This window comes from Limulus polyphemus, unplaced genomic scaffold, assembly GCF_000517525.1.
Source record: "Limulus polyphemus unplaced genomic scaffold, Limulus_polyphemus-2.1.2 Scaffold697, whole genome shotgun sequence".
In the NCBI taxonomy this organism is placed as follows: Eukaryota; Metazoa; Arthropoda; class Merostomata; order Xiphosura; family Limulidae; genus Limulus; species Limulus polyphemus.
The window spans coordinates 365,865-376,414 of NW_013666307.1; positions in this window are offsets into that span (position 1 = coordinate 365,865).

The following is a 10,550-nucleotide window of genomic DNA, read 5'->3' on the forward strand; positions in this document are numbered from 1 at the left end:
ATAATTTCTAAGAACTAATCATACGGCATTGATTACTAACGTATTGTACACTCCTTAGTATATTGTTTAAGCGCCTAAGATTTAGAAGTATAAGCCATATTTATAACAGATATTCATTCAGCCACATTTAAAACAGATATTCATTCAGCCACATTTAAAACAGATATATTCATTCAAACACATTTAAAACAGATATATTCATTCAGCCACATTTAAAACAGATATATTCATTCAGCCACATTTAAAACAGATATATTCATTCAGCCACATTTAAACCAGATATTCATTCAGCCACATTTATAACAGATATATTCATTCAGCCACATTTAAAACAGATATTCATTCAGCCACATTTAAAACAGATATATTCATTCAGCCACATTTAAAACAGATATATTCATTCAGCCACATTTAAAACAGATATATTCATTTCTAAGGAATATTGAATCAAGTGGAAATCATTTCACGTTCAAGAAAATATATTATAAAAAATAAAGTTATTAAGTAAAAGTCTTACACAAGTCATATGAACATCAAAAACTAGTGACCGCTGAAAGAAAAAAAGCTGTTTTCATTTTACCCGCCAATAATGCAATAAATACAATGGACTATTTTGTCCTTAACATTTGTCCTTGCACACCAACCCAACTCCAGTCGGCATCGGGATTTAGATCTTTGTAGACACTGGAGGGTCAGGTTCACTTTGACCTCTTCCTCCTCCGGCATTTGTTAGTTTACAGCTGAATATTTTTTTAATTATCACATGAAGATCAGAGGTTATGCTATTGCATTTACTCTGACCCCTTTTCAAGGTCATGTCCATGTATGGTAATCAAGAATATATTCGATTCGAGGAACACACTTTCTCTTTGTTCGTTATTGCGTGAAATTCACACATCGCGAACAGTTACAGTTACGTTTCACAAATTTTTCAGAATTTGGGTTGAATGGTTTTGAGTTTCGCGCAAAGCTACACGAGGGCTATCTGTGCTAACTGTCCCTAATTTAGCAGTGACAGACTAGAGAGAAGGTAGTCGTCGTCACCCAACGGCCAGAAGAAAATAAACTCTTTGTTTTTAGGCAATCATTTAGATCCCCTTTTAAATTCTTATAAGGTTCTCGCCTCCTCTACTGCAGACGGATCTTATTCCATGAGACTTGTTTGTTTGTAATTAAGCACAAAGCTACACATTGGTCTATCTGTGCTCTGCCAACCAGGGGTATCGAAACCAGGATTCTAGTGTTGTAAGTCCGCAGACATACAACCGTGCCACTGGAGGGCTCCATAAGACAACCATTCTGTTACAAAAATAAAACTGTCTTAACAAAGGCTTAGCTTGTCTTTTACAAATCTTCAAATTTAGTCTTCTCGAACTACTATCTTCAGAATACAGCACAAATACATTAGAGGCTTTTCTCTTACTAGCCCCCTAGATAATCTTATAAACCTTAAAAATCTTACTAGCCCCTAGATTATCTTGTAAACCTTAAAAATCTTACTAGCCCCTAGATAATCCTGTAAACCTTAAAAATCCTACTAATCCCTAGATAATCTTGTAAACCTTAAAAATCTTACTAGCCCCTAGATAATCTTGTAAACCTTAAAAATCTTACTAGCCCCTAGATAATCCTGTAAACCTTAAAAATCTTACTAACCCCTAGATAATCTTGTAAACCTTAAAAATATTACTAGCCTCTAGATAATCCTGTAAACCTTTAAAATCTTACTAGCCCCTATATAATCTTGTAAACCTTAACAATCTTACTAGCCCCTAAATAAATTTGTAAACCTTAAAAATCCTACTAACCCCCTAGATAACCTTGTAAACTTTAAAAATCCTACTAGCCCCCTAGATAATCTTGTAAACCTTAAAAAGAACACCTCGTACACTGCTTTTCTCAATAAAACATTGATTTGGAAATCTTAATTGATTTCTATAAGATGAACATCTCATTATTGAAATCCTCCTATAGCCCTCATCTCAACAATTTCTAATAAATGAGGCCTAACTAGTGATTGGTATAGAGATTATTACCTCCCCTGACTTGTAATCAATATGTATATAGATACAACATAAAACTATTTTAGCCTTACTGTTATAAATAGAACACTATTTCAATGGCTTGTTACTACTAGCTGTCGAGATCCTCTTCTTCAGTCACAGTATTAAATAGGTTTACCCTCTATATTAAACTTGTGATTCGAATTATAACAAAATTCACTACTTCGCATTTATTATCATTAAAGATGTTTCACCAAATATTTGTCCAGTTTAACAATTCATCGAAGTTATTCTATATTACCTCAACATTTACAATATAGCTGGAAAAACCTTAAAATAGGTTTTAATATAATCAATTGGTTGGTTGTTTGTTTTTTAAGCACAAAGCTACACAATGTGCTCTGCCAAACAAGGGTATCGAAACTCGATCGATATTTCGCGAAATAAGACTGCACACTTACAGCTGAGCCACTGAGGGGAGCTAATGAAATTAGCAAGTTTCATACATTTACCAATTTTAACCCTATAAGTATAATTAATATAAGGAAAAGCCCAAGCACTGACCCCCGAGCTCTCAACTGGTAACAAAAGTCCAGTTTTTACTATACTCGATTAATAATAATAATTAATTTATCCTGTACAACACAATTAACTAGTCTTTTCCTAAACCTTACCGATGGTTTTTTTATTCAAAATCTTTTGAAAATCTAGATACACCCAGCCCACACCCTTTCCATTGTCCAAGTAACAAGTAATATCCTTCGAAATAAATAACAGATCAGTAAAGCAATATTTCTCTTTGGTGAATTCATGTTGGCGTTGTTTTATATCATATTTCGCTAAATGATTGCGCAAAGCTTCTTTTATCAGGTTCTAGAAGTCTTCCCACTACAGAAATACGATTGATTAGCCTATAATTTCCAGGACAACTCGTATCATCCCTTAAAATTCCAGTAATAATGACAACTCTCTCATCCTACCTAATGACCTACTCATATCTCATCTTCACCTTCTTTAAATAACGTAGATAAAAGCTTATCTAGTACTGGTGATTAATATATTCTTAATTCCTTAATCTTTCTTCTTACCACTAACGGATTAAAATTCCTTGCTTTTCAACATTATCAGAAAGCATTTTCTCAGAAACCTTTTCTGATTTCCTAATTCTATCTTTAACAAAATCCCTCAGTTTCTATAGTTTTGTAACTTCCCAATCTATCTGTAAGTTTAAAGTTTTTAAACTTATATTTTGTAAACTAATTACGTTTGATCTTTATGCTTTATAAACAACTCTTCTGCCTTGCAATTCCCAACATCAATCGTGCCTACATGCATGGCGAAAAGGGAATATAACAAAGTTCCAGCTACCAAACTGTTAACAAGCTCTATAGTACCCTGTCTTTTAGCACGCGGTAAGCATATTGTAGCCCTAGTCTTTCTATGTTATCCATTACAAATGACTTCAGTATTTTTAATGTGTCTCCCACTAAATAAATATCTTAATCACCTCTTTCTATGGTTCAAGAAGCCAAAGATTCAAGTCTGTAAGAGACTAGTACCTGAGTGCTAAATGAACCTGTTTCTATAGCATTAACGTTTTCACTACTTTATCATTTTAATCCTCCACAAAAGCAAACTTTACCCCAACTCTAGACGTTTCTTGTCTTGCTGCCTTGATTACTACAATTTATTCTGCTATTCTCCATATTAAAGAATGCAGTCTTCTCCAAAGCTATTTCTAACTTATTCTAAAGTAAGCGCGATCTGCAAATGTAATGTATTGTATCTTTTTGACCCTTCCGAAATTACAAACAAGCTCACAGTTTTCAAGGATTATCAAATCCTGGCAACCATTGCACCCTGGAAATTACTCCCACTCGTCCCTAAATTGCCTCTACCCATATTAAAGTTTACTAGTCTTTAGTCTCTATTACCAATTCACCCACAAAATATTTAATTAAAATTTAAACTATCTAATGGTGATACTACTAATTACTCGTACCGCAGCTATTATATACATCCCAAATCTAGTTACATGCAACTAGCTGAAATTACTAATTTAAATAATTTTCTCAGCTATTAGATTCTCAGCAACTGCCAAATAATAGAAACAATAATTTGAACTCTTAATATAATTGATTCTCCTTCTTAGTTATTATGCTTGTGATAATTTTTATTTCCATATAATATGTATTTAATAATTTTTATTTCCATATAATATGTATTTAATAATTTTAATATCCTATAACCTGTTGCTACTGCCTTAAAACCTCTCCAGCTGTGAATTAGTTTGCCTGTTTAAAATGTGTAACGAATTTGTTGTTATGTATTTATTTTAATATGAACGTTGTTTAGATTAAGTTTGTATTTAAAAACATGCGTAGCTTATAGTGTTAGAACTTCCGCCTATTCTTTAAAGCTATAGAGGATTCTTGAAAGTAAGAATCAACAATATATCTATAAACGTAAACGTTTAAATATAGCTCAGTATTGTTATGTAACATGAATTTTATAGAAAACCTTCTCACGCTTATAAATACAGTCAACGCGACACGCCAAAGAGAGTGTCTATTAGTAGTTCACTATAATCAGTGTGCTATAAACTTTGAAAGTTATAAATGTGATTTTTAGAACGCTTATCAATCGGAAACTTAAGATATTTGACCAGGAATATTTATAAATTTCGAACCTTGCAAATCGTTTAACTTCAGTAGATTCTCATCGAACATTAGTATTTTTACGAAAACATTACCTGACTTCAATGGTGGAAAACAACGTGTGTGGTCAAGGAGACAAAGCTTCCCGGTGAATCGTACTTACATCCATTCGTAATTAACTCACTCATCGTAAACCCTCGATAAGATATCAGGGGAGTTCCAAACTCCTACATATATTTATATTGTTTGTAAGTTTGTGAAACTTGTGTTTATAAATCTTTGATTGTAATAACTATTTGCAATAATTGTTATTGTAAATTGTAATGTTTTGTGTATATTAAAACGTATTTGTGTTAAAAACGAAAACAGCGTGTATCAATCTTGTTCGCAAATATCATAAACTGACTATATATCGGCTTTAATTTAAATACTATTATCAGTTAACTAGGCTTTGTACTATTCAGAATTCTAATACGTAAAAATGCTATAATCCGGGGGTCTATTCCATGCTGTGGACAAACACTGTGTAACTCTGTACTAAAAACAAACAAACATCTTACTAAATGATCTAATACAGTCGTGGCCAAAATGTTGCATATTTTGTAACAAATAAGGTCATTATTATTAAGATGGAATATAAATACACCTAGCATTGTCAAACTCAGAAATGCATGTTAAATTAACAGCTACACATGTAATTTGTATAATGAAACAGGTTCTATTGACATCATGAACAATTTGTTAGAACACCAAACTATTTTATTTCATACCTCTAAAACGATGTGTAATTCAACATTTCACCCATCACAATAAACCTTACAAACACATTTATTAGAACACCAAACTATTTTATTTCATACCTCTAAAAAGATACCAAACTATTTTATTTGACACCTCTAAAAAGATGTATAATTCAACATTTTACCTATCACAATAAAACTTTATATAATGACAAGAATAACATCAAATTATTATAAGTAGCGTCTGTGACTTTATATCGGTTCATACTAAACATCCAGTACTTGGTTGGACCTCCTCGTACTCTTATAACCTCTGCAAGGCGACATGGCATGCTTTGATGAGGTTATTGATGTAATTCACTATGATTTTATCCCAACTTGTTATTATAGTTGTTTTACAGTTGTGGATAGCAATCATTCTGCTCAATTTTGCCCAATAGTTCTCAATGGAATTACGAGACTGCTGGCCATGGTAATCTTATAACGTCCTCTTTGGCGAAACAGTCCTGTACAATACACGCACTGTGGGCAGTGGCACTGTCATCCTTGAACACAAAGTTATTTAAAAACCTTGCCCTAGCATAAGGCAAGAATATCGTCACCATGTTAAGCCTGTAGGAGACGCCAATAACCTATCCCTGGAGAATATGAAGAGCAATTTTCAACTACAATGAATAGCTGCTCAAACATGTACTGCACCACCTCCTGTCGGAAATACAGCCTTCCCTCATCTGTTCTCCAGACAAACGATGAACACAAATCCTACCATTAGCTTTAACAAGCCATAAACAGGACTTATCTGAAAAGATGACATGTCACCAGTTTCCTAATTACAAGTTGGCATGCTGTCTTGCCCAAGTAACACAGTGATGATGGTGAACTCTGGTTAATATCGATTTGCAAATAGCCCTTCTTGCAAAATAACCTTGTTTGGTCAGTCTCCTATTCACTGTTCTTCTGGATACCCGAGAATAAAGGTGTTCATGCCATTCCTGTCGCATGGTGTTGCAAGACTTCTTTCGACCTTCACATGTTAATCTGATAAAAAGACGTTCATTTTTGGGCAGTAATTTTTCGCCGTCTATCAGTAGTCTTTCTTCAAACAACGTTTCATGTAAGACATTGGATAAAGTACACTGGCGGTACCCTACTGTCCTATCAATGTCCGTTTGCTTCACACCATTTCAGGACAGTCGAGTAATTTGACGCTCTATAACTTCTGTTTGAATAAAACATTGATCTGTTTTGAAAAAGATAATACCAAAAGCTCTCCTTCTAACACAAAACAGGTGTGTGTGTGTGTGTGTGTGTGTGTGTGTGTGTGTATGATTTGAGGAATAAATGCTCAAAACAGCTTATGCAGACCAGAATAATAACTCGTACATGTTGGTCCAATCATTAGCTACCTCCTCTGTTACTACTTAGGCAGCCCGGCATGGCCAGGTGGATAAGGCGCTCGACTCACAATCTGAGGGTCGCGGGTTCGAATCCGCGTCACACCAAACATGCTCGCCCTTTCAGCCGTGGGGGCGTTATAATGTGACGGTCAATCCCACTATTCGTTGGTAAAAGAGTAGCCCAAGAGTTGGCGGTGGGTGGTGATGACTAGCTGCCTTCCCTCTAGTCTTTCACTGCTCCATTAGAGACGGCTAGTGCAAATAACTTTCGTGTAGCTTTGCGCGAAATTGAAAACAAATCAAACAAACTCCATACATGTAGACAATAATATCAATATATAACAGTGTGCAAACATTTTGTCCAAACCTGTATTAACCCAAACCTCATAATTTTAGACTTAGCTGTATATACAGTAAATTTGCTCAATCCTAGCTAATTTAACTAAAATAATTACTCTAATATTTATAAATAGCAAAATATTTTTTGTTTGTTTGTTTATAATTAAGCACAAAGCTACACAATTGGCTATCTGTGCTCTGCCCACCATGGATATCGAAACCCGGTTTCTAGCGTTGCAATCCCGCAGACATACCAAAGTGCCTCACATATTCAAATAGTCGGAACAATTAATCAGTCTTAAAATGTAAAGTTCATAAAATGAAATTCTGTCAATACTAACAATTAGTTTAAAGCAAATAGAACCAATTAGTTAATTTTTTTCACAGGAGGCGTGAAGTAGCAAAAGTTATGTATTTATAAGTATTTTTGAATGAAAGTAAATATAAGTGTGATGATATATAAACCACACTATACCTAATGCTCACGATACATTTCGCGTAATAACAGGTCCCATCAGACCGCTAGAATACCCCAGACCTAGCAAATCCGCAAAATCATGAAAGTAATTTCGATTTGAAACGTTCGACCCTAAACTTTTAGAAAACTTTTTCTCTTCCCCCCTCTGGTGACAAGAGATTCTTTGAAAAGTCTACGCTAAAAAAACAACCGATGGCTTAAGAGAGCAGGATGATAAGTAATTTGGCAACAAGATAAAAGTGGACAAAAAAACCACAGATGGTCAATATAGGACTTATGGTTCTTCAGGACGACGGGGGGGGGTCTATAGATCCAATACCTAGAATTAGATGTGTGGGGGGAACGGAAGAGTCCCTTAAAACCCACTTTCATTGCCAGGTTGAGCTTGACTTATGGTATATTAACTAATGACGAAGAAAGAAGGGGACTGCGTGATGAACACCAGTCGTGGGAGGAAGGTCGTTTTCGTAAACAAGCGGTTGAAAGTAACAGATTGTTTTGGAAGAGATTTGTGATGAGGCGAATCTTGATCTTCGCTGGTTGAGGGGTAACGGAAAAATGAGAGCTGGGTGCAACTGGATTCGTCTGCTTCCTCTTTGGACAGTGATTGAGAATCGGGTGAGGTATCTGTCAAGAGGGCGTTTGACGAGTAAGATGGTGGGTAGTAGGGCTAGGGTGTGTGTAAGAGCGATGCTGCTAAGAAGAGCTTGGCGAGAACGGCAAGGTCTGTGTCGCTTTCCTTCTCTTGTATGGTTTGGTTTGGGCAGACTGAGTGGTTATGATGTCATCTGTCATTGTAGTTGGTCTGAGGTGGTTGAGTATACTAGTCGATGGTTGAAGCTGGACTCCGTGTTTGAGTTGACCGGTGAGCAAGTGAGGGGATAGTGAGTGTTAGACTAGCAGTAAGAGATAATATTTATATAATAAATCGTTTCAACAACAACTAAACTAGATTAGAAGATGAATGGTAATTTATTAATTTTTATTATGTCATTAGATAGCAGAATTAAGTATATGAGTTTTATTAACATCAAATTATTTATTCTAACACTAAATTGTTTATTATTATTATATATTTATAAATTTATTTGAATTGAATTCGTATCACTCGAAATTCAGAAGAACTGACGAACCAGTAAATTTTAGTCTGTGAACCCGAAACGAGTCAAGTGACTAGAGCGTCAACGGGAGAAAACTAAGTTAGTAATAAGTAATTATGAGTGATGTATTGTACCTTATATATGAAAGCTCTATGTGAGCATCAATGCGAGATCTGGACTAACAATGTGCTATTGACGTTACAAGAAACAAATAAATCAGTGCAGAGCTTGAATAGCTGTAGACACTAAACAGCTGTTAACTCGGTTATCGGCGTATTGAAACAGTTAACATTTGATCACGCTCACACACAAGCTTGGCCGTATGTTTACCAGTTGTTCTATCTTAACTGAAGCTTATATAAATACTCGATTTGTCTTTCTCGGCTTGCTCCTCTTCTAAACCATACATCTATGTTCTCACACTTGCGTAGAAATCAATACACTCTAGGCTTTGTTACCACTCCACGTGGTTGAATCGTCAAGTGCAGTTAACCTGGTAGTAAGATTTTGTTGAAGGAATATATATTTATATTCTCCCTATAATATTTCCTTCTTTCTGGTTATGTATGCACTTATACAGGAACGAAAGAGAATTGGGGTGAATTACAAGTTTTAGAAATCATACACATGTCGAAGACAATAACGCAGGTTCTGAGTCAAATAGTTTAACCTCTTTGTAATAACTGGAAGTATAATTACATAGTTCAGTCTCTGTAGAATATACATTGAACTTGAATAAGAATGTGGATCTTTCATATAAGCGGTAGTACACTCTTACGGCTTATTCGTTATAGACCGAAATGGGCTTAAGAACATCCTTACACCTTATTGCTTAGAAACCAGTATGGGCTTCAGTACGACCATAGGACTTACTGCATAAAAACCAATATGAGCTTCAGTACGTCCTTTCAGCTAGTAGTTTAGTAACCGATATGGGCTTCAAAATGTCCTTACGGCTTATTGCTTAAAAACCGGTATGTGTAGCAGTATATTCTTATGGCTTACTGCTTAGAAACCAGTATGGGCTTCAGTACACCCTTACAGCTTATTGGTTAGAAACCAGTACGGGCTTCAGAACGTCCTTACAGCTTATTGCTTAGAAACCAGTACGGGCTTCAGTACGTCCTTACAGCTTATTGCTTAGAAACCAGTATGGGCTTCAGTACGTCCTTACAGCGTATTGCTTAGAAACAAATATGGGCTTCAGTACGTCCCTACAGCTTATTGCTTAGAAACCAGTATGGGCTTCAGTACGTCCTTACAGCTTATCGCTTAGAAACAAATATGGGCTTATGTACGTTTGTACAGCCTATTGATTGGGAACCAGTATGAACTTATGTACGTTTTTATGGCTGATTGTGTAGAATTCAATATTGGCTTCAGTACATTCTTGCGGCTTATTTCTTAGAAACTGACTTAATCCCATACTGGTTTCTAAGCAATAAGCTGTAAGGACATACTTAATCCCATTTAACGTCCTTACAGCTTAATGTTTAGCAACCGAAATTGGATTTTGTACGTCTCTTTGGCTTATACGATATGGTCACTGATTTTTGACGAATGGTGTTCTAATTTGAGTCTAACTATTATTACTTATTTTTATAGTGATCATGTAGTCCTTTAAAGACCTGTCCACGGAAAAGAGGGAATTATCATGAAATGTATTTTCAATAGAAGAAAGTTAGTTATCCTTCTAGAATTTTAATACATACATTTAGATAAATCCACGATTCACAACTTTGGTTTTGATAGATCAGATCTATACGTTTACATGAGTTATGTAAACAGTTGAAGATTGTTCTTTCGTATATATAATTGCTAATAACTATGATTCTA